This window comes from Urocitellus parryii, chromosome 3 (assembly GCF_045843805.1).
Source record: "Urocitellus parryii isolate mUroPar1 chromosome 3, mUroPar1.hap1, whole genome shotgun sequence".
In the NCBI taxonomy this organism is placed as follows: Eukaryota; Metazoa; Chordata; class Mammalia; order Rodentia; family Sciuridae; genus Urocitellus; species Urocitellus parryii.
This window is the reverse complement of record NC_135533.1, coordinates 206,270,366-206,280,997: the sequence shown is the minus strand read 5'-3', so window position 1 is coordinate 206,280,997 and position 10,632 is coordinate 206,270,366.

Below are 10,632 nucleotides of genomic sequence, written 5' to 3'. Positions count from 1 at the left end.
AAATAGTAAAGGATATTTACCCACTTTTCACACCTATCTGCCTCAGGATGGTCCTCAGAGAAAGGGAGGATGATCATCCCATTTTAAATTGAGAAAAAGGAAAGCTCAAGGGTGCTAAGTGGTGTATACAACGCCACAGAACTAGTGACAGGGCCAGGTCTAGGTACCTTCTGACTCCTTCTGAAAGGCCATTCTTGTTGGCTGAGGGGTTTTTCTTTTTTTTTAATTTTTTCTTCTAGTTGTCGATGGACCTTTATTTTATTTTATTGATTTATATATGGTGCGGAGGATGGGACCCAGGGCTTCACACAGGCTAAGCGAGTGCTCTACCCTTGAGCTACACCCTCAGCCCAGGAGGGGTTTTTCTAATAGGTTGGGGAGGGTATAAGTCAAACCTGATTGGCTGAAGGACGATAATGTGGAAGTCGTTGGTTAAGTGAACAGGAAGGAAAATTCTGATTGGCTGGGAAGTCAGAGCGAGACTCTGATTAGGTGAGAGTTAGGAGAGTAGTTTCATTGGCTAGCGAGCAGAAAGGTGAGGTTTAATTGGCTGCAAAGCAGACAAGTGTTCAATTGGCTGAAGGGAAAGAGAACAGCACCTGATTGGCTAAGAGGGAGGAGCGCAGCGTTTAATTGAATGGGAGTCTGGGGGCAGCATCTAATTGGATGAGAAAAAGGAGATTGGCGTTTGATTGGCTGAGGGATAGAGTAGCCTGGGGCGGGGGTTGGAGGGTGAAGGTCGGAAAGAAGTGAGGGAGGAGAGGAACCGGAGAATGAGCTCTCTGTGGTTTTGGAAGTGTCATTTATCTTCTTTGCAAGTCCTATGAGTGTCGCTGGGCTCTGGTGGAAGGAGGTGGAGGTTAGTCCCTGTGGACTATGGGGAAAGGAGGCAGGTGTATGTGGAGGAGGGCAGGGGCTGGGTCACTCTGGGCAAAGGCCAGAGAGGACACCTTCCCAGACACACCTACCTACGTGAGAAGGTGTCTTTTTCTCCATTCCCCCATTGCACCTCTTCCAAAGTGACCCAGCCATGAGGTTTCTGGCTCAGGTGGGAGAGGTGTCCTTTCTTGCCCTGCCCCCATGACAGAGGAGAGGTGCTTTCACCTCAATACCCCAGCTCCTAAACCTCCCTGGCAGCCGAGCCTCACCCACTCACCTCCTGAAGATAGGGTACCCCTCCTCCCTCCTCTGGCCCCAAGGCATCCCCCTGCACCCACCTGGGTCTTTACTCCCTCCCGAGTGCTCCCTGTTCCCCACTGAACCCCTCTCTACCTGTTAGCCTTTCTCTCTACCCTTTCCTCCTCCGCTCCCTGCTTTTCTCCTGTTCACTCTATTGAAAACTCCAGCCTAAATATTCCCCAGGCCCAAACCCCCGGGGATTACTGTGATTCTTCCGGTTCTCTCCTGCCTGCATCCAGTCTATCGGCATATCTAATCAGTTCTCCCTTTATAAGGAACCCCCAATTTTGCCCTATTCCCAGCTCTCAGTCTCTCCAGTGCTGAGTGCTGGGGGCCTCTTGCTCCCCCTTCAGTCTATTCATAGTATTGCAGCCAGAGGGAGCCTGTTAAAACCTAAGTCAGGCCACACCTCTCCTCTGCATAGAACCCTCTGTGGCTCTTGCCTTCCTGAGTAATAGAATCCAAGTCCTCCCTGTAGCCCACAAGGCCCTACACAGTCTATCCTGTGATCTCTGTACCCTCCTCTCCTCCCACTTTGGGTTTTGCTCCGTAGCACGTTTCACACGCTTTTAGATGGTGTGTTTCTGTTTGTTTACTGTAGATCAGGGCCTGGCATTCTGTGGGAACTTGGCATTTGTTGAATGAATCTACCTGGTGCACCAGCTGGGGCTGGGGAAAAGGCACAGAAAGAGAAAAACACTGTCCACCCGTGGGGTGATCACGACCTCATCTGGAGAGTTTATAAATAAAACATTCCAAAAGCAATTTTTTTTTTTTCTGGAACTGAATCTGGGCCTGAACTGAGTCCAGTGGTTGGGGAAGCCCTCAGAGAAAATGGCCTTTGAGTGGAGACCTGGAGGATAAGCAGGGGTTAGTTGAGTGGGTGAGAGGAAGAGAATTCAAGCAGAGGGCACAGCAAGTGCAAAGGCTTAGTGGTAGGAGAGATGGTCTTGGTGGGTTTGGCAAAAATGGTCCCAGGTGGCATTTGTGTGCATGGTTAGGAGGGAACAGCTTGAGTAGGGAGGGCTGTTTGCCCCCCTCACTTTTGAACTATTCTCCTGGATCCAGATCTCTGTTCTCCCTGTCCTGTCTCCACCCTTCTGTTCCCCTGTCTGTGTCTCAGAAGGCTGACCTGTATGAAGCATTCAATGGTCCTTTGCCTTGAGGCTTCTGGCTAGTTTCAACTAATAGGGAGCCACAGCAGGCCCTGGAAGTAGGAGGGAAAGTGAAGCTGGGCATTTATACCTCATCACTTTCCTGTAGTCCACACAAGCTGGTTTTGTCCATGGACTGAAGGTTCCTAGCTCCTTCCATCAGCCCTCTCCACAGAGCCCTCTCTGGTTCCTGTTCCAGTAACTGCTTAAGCCCCTGCCCTGGGTCCTAGAACTGATAGAGTCTTGGCTGGTTCTAGCCCCCAGGGTGCTACACTATCCCTTTGAGAATACAGTTTATCTTAAACCATCTTCAAATGATCGGGCTTGAGTGTTACATTTGTTTCCTTCCAAATCTTTTTGTTTTCCAGTGCTGGGGATGGAACTCAGAGCTTGGCACATGCTCAGCAGTTGTTTTACCACTGAGCTGCAACCCATGGCCCAGAAAATATTTTAAAAAATATGAGATGAAAGTCATGTAAATAAACTGAACTACTTAATTTTATTTGTTTATTTATTGGTACTGGGGATTGAACCCAGGGGTGCGCTATGGCTGAGCTACACCCCCAGTCCTTTCTATTTTTTATTTGAGATAGGGTCTTGCTAAATTGATGAGGTTGGCCTTGAACTTGGGATCTTCATGCCTTGGCCTCTCATGTCACTGGGATTACAGGCAGGCACCACCACACCTGGCTATTTATTTATCTTTGAGGTGGGGTCTGGCTATGTTGCCTCCTGGGCTCAGGTGCTCCTGGGCTCCTGGGCTCAGATGCTCTTCCTGCCTTAGCCTCCCAAGTAGCTGGGAATACTGGCAGGCACCACTGTGCCCAACTAAAAATTAATCACCTTAAAATGTACAGTTCAGTGGCATTTAGTGCATTCACAATGTGCAACCATCATCTCTATCTAGTTACCTCCAAAAGAGATCCACAACCATTACCCCTGGACTGGGCTTCACTCCTTGTTCCTCCTCCCCCAGACCTCTGGCAACCATTATGCTATTTCTGTCTCCTTTAATTTAGGATCTGGATACTTCATGTAAGTGGAATCATACCAAGTATGACCTTTTGTGTCTGGCTCCTCTCACTTGGCACAATGTCCTGGGGTTTCTACATGGTGGCATGCATCCAAACCTCATTCTTTTTTTATGATTGAGTATTATTCCATTGTATGGATGGACGACTTTCATTTATCCATCCACCCATCTGTTGATGGACACTTGGGTCATTTCCACCTTTCAGCTCTCATACACGGTATTGCTGTGAGAATTCCCAGACAAGTGTATGTATGGATATGTGTCCTTGCTTTCTCATTTTTTTTTTTTTTTAGTTTATACCCAGGAGTAGAATTTCTGAGTCAGATGGTAATTTTATGTGTAACTTAAATTTTTTGATAGTTGTAGATGGACACAGTACCTTTCTTTTATTACTTTATGTGGCACTGAGGATCGAAGCCAGTGCCTCACACATGCTAGGCAAGCGCTGGACCGCCAAGCCCCAGCCCCAGCCCTAGGTTTAACTTTTTGAGAACCTGCCAAATTTTTTTTCCCCAGCAGCTGCACTGTCCCTCCCAAGCCTAACCACTGCCTCTGCTTCTGATGACTTTGGTGACCTGGTCACCACGCAGTTCCATTCCTTCCTAGGTCCGGGGCTCCTTGACTTCTGGGTACATGTGATGGTACCTATTATCACCTTTCCCTAATCTCCACCTCCAGCTCCTCGCCTCTGCCTGTCCTCTCTCCAGATGCTGCTGTCACCAACAATCCCATCTTCTCATCCTCTTCTGAACTGTCCACCTCCCTCCCTGAGTGGCCTCATTTACCCACTCCCGTCTTCCCAGTGATCTGCCATCTTTCCACAGTAGGTGACTCAGAGACACTCCTCTGCTGTGTCCTCACATGACGGGCCCAGCTGCCTCCTAGGTGACTCCCTGAGCATCCCACGGGCCTTTTAGACTGGAGGTGACCTGCCCAGAGTTTCCCAACCTCAGCACTGTTGACACTTGGGGCTGGATCACTCTCTGTTGTGGGGCCATTCTGTGTGTTGCAGGATGTTGAACAGCATCTACAGCCTGTGTTGACTCCGTGCCAGTAGACACCCCCCCCTCCTTCCCCAGTGTTACAAAAGTATCACTGGACATTGCACAAACCTGCTTTAGTTGAGAATTCCTAGGCTAACCCAAATCAGACCCCAAACTCAAAGAGCTGATATTTATACAGCTCATGCCCTCAACAATGCCAACACCACCTCAATTCATGATCCATTTCATCTATAACCTCCATTTCATCTGTAGAGGGATGGAGCAGACATGTGACTTCCCCTAGGACACGGAGCCGGGAAGTCAACTGTCAATGCTTCTTATCACCAGCCTCTTTGACTCATTCCTCTTCCTGATCTCCATCTTTCTAACAGCAGAGAAACTGGAGAACCCCTCTTTTCCTCTCCTTCTCTGCTTCTTAGAGTTCCACATCCAGCCAGTGATCAAAGTGGCTGAGGATCTGGGCCTCAGCTCATCCCTTCCTAGGTCTCAACCATCCCACCCTTTATCCGTGTCCCCCTCAGCCACCTCCAGGATCCCTCTCAAATTCTCAAATTTCAGTCTTTTCCAGTGTCCCTAATGAGCTCCTCTTTGCCAGCACCATCGGCAAAACCAAATCCACAATCCTGAAAAGAAAAAAAAAAAACAACTCTCTACTGTGAATTAAAACTAGTCAACAGGAGGCTCTTTCCCTGCTCAAGCAGCATGCACGGCTCCCTGTTGTCCCCGCTACTTAGGGTGGCTGTTAAAGCCCTTGGCAGCCAGCTCCTGTGCCCCTTCAGCTTCCTCACCTCTCACACCCCAAGGCCAGGGAAAGCTACCTGCCAAGCCACACCTTCCAGTTTCTCCCCACCTGAGCCCCGCCCCCTCTCCTGCACCTGTTGAAATCCAACCTCTCCCTGCAGTCTCGGCTCAAATGTCACATCCTTCACGTCTGCGTCCTCTAAGCAGCCAAGCTTCAATTATTTGTATGTCCTCTTCTTCATTTGGAAACATGTTCACTGGGATCCCCCCACGTTCCAAGGGCCAAGCGCCAAGTGAAGCAGCATTACTGAAAAGCAAAGTGGTAGAGGAATGTTCTAAGTTGGGGAGGGGGTGGAGTTGTAGCTTCTCACACTTGTTTTCCCATCTGTCTGCCCACTTGCCCAAGTGTCAGTCACCCACCCACCCACCCACCGACCCAGGAGCGGTATCTGCCTCACATCCAAGGGCAGTGTTGACTGGATACACCTGGAGCAGAAGGGCTGGCCAAGGACAACATCCTGGCGGAAGGGTCATGGTGTCTGGCTGTGGGCAGGGAGGGTTGGGGGTGGGGGAGCAGAACTGGTCAAGTGCTGCTGGTCAAGGCCAGGGGTCTTCCAGGAGGGACAGCCGCTGCTGGCTGCAGAACCCCAGAGGGGCAAGTTGGACCCAGGACCCCGAGAGGACAGAAGGGTTGGTTCCCAAGGGCTGGTGGAGTCTGAGAATTCCTGAGGGCCCCGAGGGGGCTAGCAGGGGCTCAGAGGGGATGGCTTGGGGGCCCGGTCCGAGTTTGGGAGCCAGCCTTGAGGTGAGGGCCTTCAGAGACGCTGGAGTGGGAGGGGGGTCCAGAAGGGGAAGGGGGCCCTCATGGGAGCCCAGCAGGGGTAGGAGGGCGGGGAGTCCGCTGGTTTGGGACTTGTAGGTGCCCAAGTCTTCGAGTCTCTTTCTCCCTGTCTCCATCTGTCCCTGATTCATCGCGGCCTCAGTTTCCCTTCCTGTCTGTCTGTCTCCACGCCTCCGCAGCTCCTTCTCCAGTTCCCTCCATCTCCGGGGGCCGCGCTGCTGTCCCCGCCCAGAGGCCGCCTGGACCCGGGTGGGGCCGTCGGGGGCGTGTCCGGGGGCGTGTCCCGGGCGGAACCCCCGGCCTCGCCGGGCGGGGTTAAAGGGCTGGGTCTGGGGCAGCGCGGTCCAGGCCGAGGTTGCGGCGCCCGCAGATCCACATCCAGGCGGGAGGCCGAGACCCGAGGGTGAGTGAGCCGGGGCCGGGGCTGTAACCGGAGCGCGCCGCGGCCGTGACCTGAGGCTCGCGGGGCTCGGGGCGCGCGGGGCGGGTGCCAGGTGTGTGCGGGGCGGCAGGCAGCCAGCAGCCGGCCTCGGGGACCACGGGGACCTCGGACCCGGCTGCGTGTCCAGGACACCAGGGGTGTGTACCGGTCGCCCCCGCCCCGCGCGCTCTCGGAATCCTGGTGTATTTTTCTGAGTGTGCATGAGGGAGACAGGGACCTTTCCTGGCCCGGACATCCCAAATGGGCTCAAGCTCTGAGCTGTGACGCCTCCTGGGGGCTGGCCGAAGTCCCTGACATTTCGCCACTGTGTGTCGTCTTGAGGGGGAGGCCATACGTCTTGCGGACGGGGTGTACTCCGGTGGTCCGACAACCACCCGGGAGCCTCTCCCCGTCCTTGGTAGACACAGAGGCTCCGAGTACCCTTCTGTGATAAGGTCTCCTTCCAGGCCACCAGAGTCGCCGGTGAGGGTTGTGTGAGAGCGTGCAATTGGTCCTGGGTGACATTTGTCTGATAGATGCTATCTGGTGTCCCAGGGGTCTGATTCATTCCCCTGGGTGTCTGGCCAGTGTGGACCTTGCAAAGCCACTGGAGGGCCACCACCTGTGGAATCTCAGTCTGGAGGTGAGAGGGAGACAAGAAGGAAGAGAATGAGATTTTTTTTTTTTTTAAAGGAGGCTGCCTCTGGCCTCCATGTGGGCTGGCTGGAGGTTCCTGAGCTCGGGCACCCCATCTGGTCTGTCTGCCCACTCACCCTGTGCGCACTCAGAACGCAGCGCTCACCACCCCATGGGTGAAGCTCTCTTTCCTGAACTCCTCCCTTTCCCCCATTTCTGGCTCCTGGATGGGAGCCTATCCACCAGAGCTGGCGACATCAAACTCCTCCTTAAGTACTTCTAAGCTTCTGGCCGGCCCTGAAGAGGAGGAAATTCCCCTCTTCCCTACCACCCTCATTTTACAGGTGAGGACACCTGAAGGCCAGAGAGGAGGAGTATGTGCCCCTTGACACTCAGTGGGAGCTGGGATTTGAACAAACAAGCCCTGTCTGACCCCCAAATCCTGGGCCACTTTCTGATGGCCCCAGTGTCTCTTTATAACCCAGCTTGGGTTTCCGAGCAGTAACATTAGCTCTGGACTGGTGTCTTGGCGGTGATCTGGGTTGATATCCATAGAGGGGCTTGGATGACCTGGCAGACATTCAGAAAATGGGACTCCACCTCCTCCCTCCCCGCCATGAGAAACCTTGGATTCTCCAAATCCCACATGGCCAGGTAACCATAATGAGTATGATGGCAACGCCAACAGCTATGACATGTCATCACAGTCATGAGATGAGGAAATATGGTTCCTGTCTTACAGATGAAGAAATCGAGGCTCGGAGAGGTGCAGAGAGCTGCCTGAGGCCACACAGCTAAACATAGAGCTTTATAGAATTTGAAACTTATAAAGCTCTTGTCCAGGTGTGGCCACACGTGGGATGACACACAGAAACAATTACATCCCAAGAACCAGCTAGATTACAGGGAGTTTTAAAACTTTTTCTGCCATGATTTCCTTTGGCCCAAAGAAGCTGCAGGCTTCCAAGCTTCAGTGAGACTCTCCCCATCTCATTGGGTGACTTGGTTCTGTCTTTATTAGTCATAGTTGACCCTGAAGCTCTGTCTCATAACCCCAGAAATTTGAGGTGCTTAGTGAAGAGCACTCAGACCTAGAACCACCCCCCTCAGTTAGGACCTTTTGGAGCCTGGTACCCTGGGGGGATAGGAGTCTCTGGGCAAGGCAGCCCTTTGGTGTTGAGAGAGTCAGGGAGGGTACCAGGAGCCCAGAAAGGAGACAGACTGCGTTGACTACAGTCCGGGATGTGGGGTGAGGGGGCCGGCCAACTATGGGATGCCAGGCCATGGGCCGACACCTGCCATTCAAGAAGGGCCATGTGTGTGGTGCCCAGTACTAGCCGTGGTCCAAATCCTGCATTCCTTCTCTCCCGAGAAGGGAGCCCACACACCTTGTATAACAAGTCCCCATCGGGTGGCTGGCTGGGCCAACCTGACAAACCAGAGCGCCGTGGGCGTGGGCTAGGCTGCAGGGCCAGTCTCCACTGCCAGATAAGGCCGGCCCCAGCGAGGTGGGTGGAGCCAGCTCTGCCAGGGCGGGGCTGCTGGGTGCCTTGCTCGGCATCAGGGAGGATATTAGGGACTGGCTTAGAGAGAGAATGGGCAGACCAGCCGCCCACAGCATTCTGAGGTGACAGTTTTGGATCTCTTCCACTTTTATAAAGCAGTAGCCACAGGAAGAGCCATAGTGGTTGTGACCAGGCCTTTCCATGCCTGGACTCACTGACCCCTCCCCAACAGCCCGAGAAGGCAGGTCCTGTTATTACTAACTCATTCCACAGATTGGCAGAGGAGGGCAGAGGGACAGGGCTCAGCTCCACCCAGGTGGCTCGCCTGGGGAGGGGCAGAGCTAAGTTTGAACTTGGGACTCTACCATTGAGCTTCACCCCTGGCATAAACTATTTTTAAAGACCCTGTTTTTAGAGAGGTTTTAGGCTTATAAAAAAGTTTCAGTGAAAGTACAGTCCCCACGTGCCCACCCTTCTCCCTGGTAGATCCCCTATTATTGACATCTCATTAATGCTATGCCATTGTAATAATTAATGAACCCATGTCAATACATGGTTATTAACTAAACTCCTGAGTTTACATTAAAATTCACACTTTGTGTTGTGCAGTCTACAAATAAATTTTTGTAATTAATTACAACACTTTGTGTGTGTGTGTGTGTGTGTGTGGCACTAGGGATTGAACCCAGGGGTGTTCGGTCACTGAGCTCAACCCCCAGGCCCCCCTCCTTTTTTTTTTTTTTTTTATTTGAGACAGAGTCTCCGGAAGTTACAGAGGCTGGCCTCAAACTTGCAATCCTCCTGCCTCAGTCTCCCAAGTAGCTGATATTACAGGTGTGCACCACAGGGCCCAGCTGCGATAACACTTTTGAATGGGTTACATGGTTTAGAAGTTGGAAAGGTGGAGACTGAATTAGGTTTCTTCTCCACTCCTGTCTCTAGTTCTTCCAGGACCCTTTCAGAAACAGCGACCATGATCAATTTCTCAAAGTGTTTTTAAAAAGTTATATACAACATTTCTTTTTCTTTTTCTTTCTTTGGTGCTGGGAATGGAACCCAGGGCCTTGTGTGTGCTAAGCACATGCTCCAGCATTGAGTAGCACCCTCAGCCTCTGAATTAGTCATTTTATTATTTTCTACATTGTATTGGTGCATGCTGATTGCTCATAATGGCGGGATTTGTTGTTCCGTATTCATTCGTGCACACAACATAACAACATAATCCGTCCGTGGTCATTCACAGCATTTCCCTTTCCCTTCCGTCTTCCCTCTCCCTGGGCCCTTTCCTCTACTGATCTCCCTTCCATTTTCATGGATAAACCCACCCCCCACTTTCTTTTCCTCTCTAGCTTCCGCATACGAGAGAAAACATACAACCCTTGAATTTCCGATTTCGGTTTATTTCGTTTAACATAATGTTCTCGAGTTTCATCCGTTTTCCTGCAGATGACATAATTTCATCCTTTTTAAGGCTGAACCAAACTCCATTGTGCATATATATCACATTTTCCTTATGTATTTATCCACGGATGGGCACCTGGGCTGGTTCCCTATCTTGGCTATTGTGAATTGTGCTGCTATGAACATGGTATGAGCATGGGTCACTGCAGTCAGATGACTTTAATTCTTCAGGATAAATACCGAGGAGTGGTACAGCTGGGTCATATGGTGGTTCCATTCCTAGGTTTTTGAGAAACCTCCATACTGATTTCCGTAGTGATGATACCAATTTGCAGTCCCACCAACAGTATAAAAAGGGTTCCTTTTCCTCCACATCCTCTCCAGCAGGTATTTTGTTCATATTGCTGGTGGCTGCCATTCTGACTGGAATGAGATGAAATATCAGTGCAGTTTTGATTTGCATTTCTCTAATTGCTAATAATGTAGAACATTTTTTAAAAATTTATTTGTTGGCCATTTGTATTTCTTATTTTGAGAAGTGTCTGTTTAATTCATTTGCCCATCTATTAATTATGGGGTTTTTTTTGGTATTAAGCTTTTTTGAGTTCTTTATATATTCTGGATATTAATCCTCTGTCAGAAGAGTAGCTTAGCTAGCAAATTTTCTCCCATTCTATAGGCTCTCTCTTGACATTCTTAATTGACTTTTTTACTATG